Source organism: Columba livia, chromosome 11, assembly GCF_036013475.1.
Source record: "Columba livia isolate bColLiv1 breed racing homer chromosome 11, bColLiv1.pat.W.v2, whole genome shotgun sequence".
Taxonomy (NCBI): domain Eukaryota; kingdom Metazoa; phylum Chordata; class Aves; order Columbiformes; family Columbidae; genus Columba; species Columba livia.
In genome coordinates, this window is record NC_088612.1 from 18,919,573 (window position 1) to 18,927,752 (window position 8,180).

Genomic DNA, 8,180 nt, shown 5'->3' on the forward strand with positions numbered 1-8,180 from the left:
TGGGAGTACAGCTTTGCTGTGAAGAGTTCATTAGCACCAAAAGGGAAATTCAGTGGAGTAAACATGCTTACTTCTAAATAGATCATATAATAAAAGAATAGGATGGCAAAGTTTTACTGTTCTGAAAACAGGCACTTGCTTCAGGTTGTGCTCCTGTTCTTCCTCTGGTATCGTTAGGGAGCTTGAAAAATTGCCTTTTCTAGTTACTCAGCGGAGTCTAAATGTTCACAACGTCTTTCTCCAGAGATGTCAGGAAGAAGAAGGACTATTTTGTGCTGATGGCAGATTAACTGCATTCTGAGCTGTGAGCACGAGGTCTTCATTTCAGGAAGCACAATAAGCGACTGGGGAACCTCAAGCTACACTGTCCAGCGCTTATGGCAGTCTGTGAAATATCAGGCTTCACAGCCCCAGAGACGACATCTGGTTTGGCTCAGGCTGTGGTTGTTACTGACATGCTTGTTTTAAATGGATGGCATCTGCTGTCTTCTTTCCTAAACACTGCTGGAAACTGAGCAGGGAGGCACAGTTCAGCTTTCTTACCGCAGGATTTTTTGCAAGCCCAGGGACTGCTGGCCGAGCTTTCACCCCTAAACCTCTGGGAACAAGTGTTTTCCCTCTCAGGAAGGTAAAGCTCAGCTGCCATCTGCTCAGACACGCTCTGGAGAGAGAGCCAAATCGCTTGCTCTCACTCACTGCAGGAGGATGGTTAATTTGGCAAGTACCACTATGTGCATTTCTCACATCTGGAGGGAAGAAAGTGAGGAGGGCTGAGTGCTGGGTGCCACTGATGGGCACGTCCCAGCTGCAGAGAGCCCGGAGCTCTGGCCCTTCAGAGAGGGATGGGAGCAGGGAACACATTCCATACATCCACAAGAAAGAAACTTGGAGGATTTGGTGAAACAGCTGGCAAGAATGTTCACCATGCTACACCCTTCAGCACGAGGCACTGCAATTCCCTACTGCACAAGGCATGTATGGATGGTATTAAAGCTCTTTGTAGATGCTGATTTCTATTCAATGCTTCTAATATGATGACAGCTTATCCACACCTGACAATCTCCAGTCCTGGTGGAAACATCCACAGTAGGACAAGCCATTTTCTGCATTTTGTTTTCTGCTGAATTGGGACCTGGCTCACAGCAAGTTCTGTTTTCAGCTGTCTTGTTTTTTCATTACCTGCACTGTGACCCAAAGGACACGGAGAGGTGGCGTGAGTGTGCTCAGGACTTCTTAATATATTGCACTGAATGAGGCTTTGAGGGAGAAAACCCAACTCATTAAACTAACGACCGCTCAAAACCGTACCCATCCTTCTGAGAAACCAGTAACAGTCTGAGATCAGAATACTGTATCATCTGTTTTAGAAGATGGTCCTCAAGTCAGGACTAGGTAAGAGTCCCACAGACCTGTGTATTTAGGAGAAGCCGAGAGGCACACTGAGGAAGAAGTCAGCTGTGGGAGCAGACAGCTCCAGTCTCAAGTGGCTCCTGCAGATGGCATCTGCATCCTAGGGATGGAGTGAAATCAGGGCTGGAGCATAGCAAGTCTTACTCAATGCAGCACTGGAGAGCAATCAAAGGAGCTTAGATTGACTGAACCCTACTTCTGTCACTGCTCTTCAGCTTCCCACCAGCATCACCCATCTGCAGCTCTTCAGCAGAAGAGGAGCAGCTCCACTCCTGCTGTCCTGGCTTCTTCAGCACGGGTGCTGTCTTTAAATGTACACAGTCTGCTGCACTTCCAAGAGCAGGTAGAGGCCTGAGTCTTCCAGGCCCTCTACATCCCTGCATTGCTGCCAAAGGTTTCTGCACCCCATCAGCAGAGGCAGAAACGATTCATTGTTAGTTGTGCAGTCCAAACCATCTGAAAGTTTCAGCTCCACGTGGCCTGTCCAAGGAAATACCTGTCCTGCTGCCTCTGCTGAGCAGCCCCACATCAATTTTGTGCTGGAGGTAGTTGCTGAGAAGTGCAGAGAGAAGTGCAGAGATGCAGGGATGGAGACTGCTAGGCCTGAAGCAAACACACTGGGGAAGAGGAGGAGGAGAAGGAGGCCAAGGAGGATGAAGAAGAAGTGGAAGAGCACGTCTCTGTGCTAAGCTGAGCAGGATGGTGCAGCTTCAGAAGAACGGCAGCAGCAGGAAGTGGCATTTGCTGGAAGCATTTTTAAAACCAGTTGGGGAACAGCTGTGCTGATTTTAATCCAACGGGACTGAAGTGCCTCCAGAAGAGCCATAAAGCCCTTTGATACCTACCGCCCAGGCAACAGAATGTTAATCTCAGTTGAAAGTCTTTGTTCTCTTAGTAGCGGTATTTGTCTGTTATAGAGGTAATATACTGCTGCCTCCAGCCAGAGGCCCCACGGTATTGTGGACCGTGCCTGTGTAACAGAGACTACTCCTGCGAAACAGCGTGAGTGTCTGAGCAACGGCAGAGGGCTGGGGAAGCCCAGAATGCCAGTGGCCATCAGGAGCAGTGACACGGCCCGGCTGCTACCACACCGCTGTCCTGGGCGGCAGAGAGTCCTTGGCACAGGCGTGTTGTCTGAGGAGGGATAAGATTGTGGCTCTGGGGGTTTTTACAAATGTGTGAAAGTCTCAGAGAGCTACCATGGCAAGTTTAAAAGAAGCAGGCTGAGGTTTCAAGGGCAGGTGTGGCATAAATTCTCAAAAGCATATGAGATGATAAATCAGTACAGGCGAAGCCTTGAAGGGCTACAGGATCATTTCTAAACCATCCCAGTGAAGCCAGTAGTCAGTGTCCATCTGGGAGGTCACAGACTCCTATGCTATATGTATGGTCTCCTTGGATAACAGATGGAACCTTATGAACATAGGCTGCCAGCTGTACTTTGCGCACTGATCTGTAAGTACAGCCATTCCAATGGTGTGCGTGTCCCTTACACTTACAGCCTTGTTCTCAGCAGCCCTTAGTGACAACTCCATGTTCTGTTGGACACAGAACAGGCCCATCCTGTTGCTCAGTGTTCTTGAAGGCTCAGGCGATGCCTGTGTTCTCATCCAGGAATCCTGTGATGAGTCTGACAGAAATGAACCAGGCTTTCTGCTTCCCTATCTGTTCTGGTTCCCTCTCCAGAACTTCCAGCTCAGAATACTTTTTCTATTCCATTTAATTTCATTTATGTCCCAAATTTTCTTAAAAATCAGAGGAAGTGACACAAAAGAACACTCCAGCCTTGCCACATTATCAGGTAGCATTAGGTGTGAAGCGATAAGGTGACTTGTATTCTGTTTTAGAAGCGTGTGTAGTTTAGATTTCTTTCTCGCAGATCTTTTCATCATTTCCAGGGATTACAATTACCTCCAGGCTGCCAAAACCCTCTTACCATAAACAGGCATCTTCCATATCATCAGAATGAAGCTCACAACATCATCTAAACCAGGAACTTGGAACTAGCTTTGCCGTGTCTCTTGTAATACTGCTGAGTGTCAAAATTACTTGGATCTTTTCTGCAAGTGGCTGTTTTTTCAGTAGGAATCTTGCCCTAAACCTACTGAATTTTCCTGGGCGATGTTCTGTCACTGGAGGGAGAGGTTTCAGGCCTGGGTGTTTTATGTTTCCTAACAAAAAGAACTGTATTTCTGAAAACATTCTATTTTCCACCTAATGCTGTTTGCTGAGATATCTCATTTTGGAGAGGGCACTAGAGATGCTACTCGTACTATCTGCTAGTAAAGGTAGTGAGGCCGTAACGTACTTCTGATATTCGGCATGTACTGTTCATGTTTTCATGATCTCAGCGATACTTTCCTGCATCAGACTCTTCTGTACACATCACTTTGAGATTTTAAATAACTCTTCATCCTCCTTGCTTTTGTCTGTTTCTGCCTCCTACAGCATTAATAGGCTCCATTATGCTATTATTTTTGTTGCCATCAGAATCTGAAGCTGAGGTGAATTCTAGGCATAGCTTGTTTCCGTTATTATCCTTATTGGCATTTTGAAGGAATCATTTGTCTTCATTATCTGCAGCTGCATCCTGAAGGATTTTGCAAAGGTACATGCAGTATTTTCCTCTTACAAGAGTCTGGTTTTTATGCGGGGCTTTCCCCCTGCTCTGCTGCTGCTGTGACAGTACAGAAAGTGTCTCACAGATGGGCTGACTCTCAGAGAGGCAAAAATCTCGGAATCCAGCAGCTCCGAGTCTAAACGCCACTCTCCCTGCTGCGTTATGAATCAGTGTACCCTGCTGCTCTTGCGTTCCCTCTGCAGTTTTCTGCATACTCCATCTTTTTAATTTCCTCTGTAGCTCTGCCTACAGCTGGCAAACTAATCACTGCCTGAGCAATGCACCTCAAAATATTTGTTTATGGCGAATGAGTCTAGCTGGATTTTCTGTTTCCCATCATCTGCTGGTCACCATAATCTGTATCAATGTTTGGTTCACCCTACTGAGCTCAAAGAACTATTATTTTATTCAGGGGAAGGAAGTGAAGCGCTAGAAAAAAAACATAGCATGACCTAGCGCATACTTTTAGCATGAACAGAAGCAGACGTCTTTAGTAATAGCACAGGTAAGATATTAGTTATGAGGTCATTGTGCAGACTTACATAAATGTACGACTCAGTTTCTTCCCACTACAGGGTCTGCATGGGTACAGACCTTTGTTCCCACAGAACATTTAACATTGTGAACATCTGGCTTAGACTTAGACAGCTGTTGAACATAGGTAATTTCAGCTTCACTCCTTTTGCTTTCAGTCAGTCCCTCCCATAGCCTTTGTTGCTGTGACCTAGATTGTGAGCAAATGCTTTCTGATGGCTTTTCAGAGGAAACTAATCTCACGCTCAAACTGAATCATGACTGGATTCATCTGTGCTCCTCACTCTGTGCATGTGTGAGTTTATTTCTGCCTCCATCCTTGAGCAGCAAATCCCCAATGACCTGCCCGTGCACACAGACCCACCTGCAAGGCACAGCCTTATGGAAAGAAGACTTACAGGGCTTTTCTTTCTCCAAAAGCGAAGCTGCTGCTGGCTACAGGGACTAGAGATTTATAAATATTGTTCCAAGATTTTCAAAATTTTAACATACAAAGGAAAGTTAACCCCTTAACTAACAACTGCAAAAACATGTCGTAAGACTGATAATGACACTGCAGTAATTACCACACAGCCTGGTTATCCTGTGCTAACCAAATTCCCAATACAATTGTGCTGCCTGAGTGAAGTAACATGCAGTCAATAAAACACCATGTGGAGAGCAAGATACCAGTGTTAGGGTTTTCCTCAGAGTGAGACGTCCTCACAGCCTCTTGAGCTCTGGGATCAATAATGAGACCGAGTGAAAGAAGAATGCAAGCAAGCAAGCCAGCTGCTCAAAGAACCCTTTGAAGTTGATGTATGTGCTGTTGGATTTCTGCATGAACGGTGACATTGAAATGGCCCTTAGAGAATGATGTACCAATATTAGCACTACTAAATGTGCAGTTTACATACAGCATCCATGAGACAACTTTTGCTTTGTTCATGTATTTCTCCAAACTATACTACCCATTCCCTTGCTGTTAAAGGCACTGAAGCATCTGCTGTTGCAAACTATAAACCTGTCCTGACTGTTTTCACACAGACAACGCAATCGTCCTGTTCACACATTACTAAAGCCTTGCAATTACAAGGGAACAGTCTGATTTAAACCCTGCTAGCACTGTCACATTTATGCAAGCACTTATTCCATAAGAGGGATGGTTCCAGAGAAAGTGTTGGATATATGGACTTGAAACATGCACTAACATATTCCCAGATCAGAAAGAGTCTGAATTTGCATCCCTCCGATGCTTCTTCTCATAGACCAAGAGCCTCCTCCACACAACAGTAATGAATAACACAACTCTCTTTCCAGTTCCCTTCCAGGCCATCACTGGGATTGTTCCTGCACACATCTACTCATTTATTTGAGTGCTTCATGCTGCCCACTGACACTGACACAAATGCAAAGGGGAACGAAATCAGCAGCAGTAATTCCTGGCACTGAGGTCCAGGGCCGATGGGCTTCCTTCCAGGACAGCTGGCCATTAACCCTCACAGAATAAGGGCTTTTAGGTCCTTTCAGTCGGGACAATGGGCTGGATGCTAGGAAATGCTAACTTCATGCCACAGAGGCTTAATCACACCTTTTGGGACTTTAAAAGCTGGTGACTATTGATTGAGGCAGGGGTGCTGAAGCGAGGTCACAGCTGCCTTCATCGTTCAGATGGGGTCCATGGAGACCACACATAGTAGCATGCAGAGTTCCCTATTGATTCAGGTGGCTTGGCAATTAAAAACCCCTATTTTCATCCTTTCAGTCATTTACTCCTCACCAGATGAAGCCAAGCAGGCTCAACCCACTATCATGGCTGCCCACAGCAAGCTGGATGCACTGAGCTGTAACTCCAGATTACAGCTGAGCACAGCTTCATTTCACACACGTGAGGGCTGTCCTGAGACGTGTACACACACCCCACAGCAGATGGGGCTCAGAAGGAGCCCAGAACCCAGTGAAGCGCCAGTGGTGTGGCTCTGGAGGACGGCTTTGCTGGGGAGGGCGCTGAGAGGGAGGCACTGAAGCAAAGCTCTGTGAATTGTTTCCTTTCTGTGCTGCCCTAATCCTCCTGCTGTCCCTCCAGCTCACCATCGAAATACAGAACATGACAACCTGCACATGGAACATCTGGACCCCATGGGGAACAGGAGCTTGTCCTTCTGTCCCCAGGACATTTACAGAGACTGAAGCTTGGGACGTCCTCAAAGCGTCTTTGTACAGCACCCGGCACAGCAGAGAGTGGGGCAGGAGGGGGGTCAGTCCTGTGCACTCTGATAATACAGCTGCTGAATAACTATGGCAAAGGCACAGCCTCAGCCCACAGTCGTCTCTGGGGCTTGAAGCACCCATGAACTTCCTGGCAGGGAAATGGATGTGTCTTTTCATAAATTACATTGTTGTCCAAATAAAATAAAAGGCCATTTCATTTTCATAGCCACAGTTTTATAAAACAACAGTCAAAAGTGCCCAGTTTGTCATGCACACAGATGATCAGACAGCTGAATAATGCATTCAAACTACAAAGATTTCCAGAAACAATAGAGGATGTTACTACGTGTTATGAAGGATACAACATCTCTGATGCAGGCTTCATGCGGGCTGAATGCCTTCAGGCTATTCTTGCAACACTAAGAATGAGAAGACAGTAGTTATTATACAAATCTGAGACAAATCATGACCTTAAAGTCACATATACAAAGGGCACTGTTGCTATTTTTATAGTCAGAAATGCAGCTTGCACTTTACAGATGCACCTTAAAAGAAATTCCTTTATGCCACACCAGAGGTTTCCCTCAACAATCTTGCACCAGGATCTCCCAGTGCAGAAGCGCGTGTGCGCGTGGATGCCACATGCCGAGCAGCCTTCGAGCAAGTAACCACATTGCTTTCAAGCGAGCCGCATTCCACACACTGATTGCAGGACTCGGGCCTTAACTAGGTGGAGTGAAAGAGCGATGTGAGACAGCAGTAAATGCAAAGACACTCTTGCATCTGTTTTCAAGGGATAAAAGTGTGTTGCACACAAACATCACTGTAAATCATGGCTGCAACCCCCAGCCATCCACAGTCCTGTTGTTCCCTACATTTCTGTGCCTTGTTCCCACTCTCACCCAGAAAGGCACTTCCTGACTCTGGCCACGCAGGGGCAAAGGAGGAACAGGAGCTGCTTCCTTGACCAAAGGTAGCTTGTTTTGGTCTGCTGGTTGGCACTGGCTCTGTGTACAGCATTCCCTACCCTGTTGCTTCATGATGTCTCACATTTGTGTGAGGTCTTCTCACATTTTATTTCCATGGATAATACTCCAGAGCCAGACAGTTCTTTCCATCTTCTGTGCAGTAATACTTCACTCTGGACAGTGCAGACTCAGTGAACTCCACTGGGAATATAAGCCCAATTTACAGAGTGAAGAGTTTGTTTTAAAAAGCACCTTTACATATATGTGGTTAACTATGGTAGTAAAATCCTTGCAAGGCAATAACGCAGTTTTGTAGGAATGAGCAGTGTAACAGAACACTAATGCACCTCCCAGGACTGGCTGATCGAGGGGGAGGTTGATGCCCTTCCCAGCCAGCGAACACCAGGATGTTTGTAGGTTCTCATCATTTCCTTGAGGCTGATCTCATCTGTTTATGA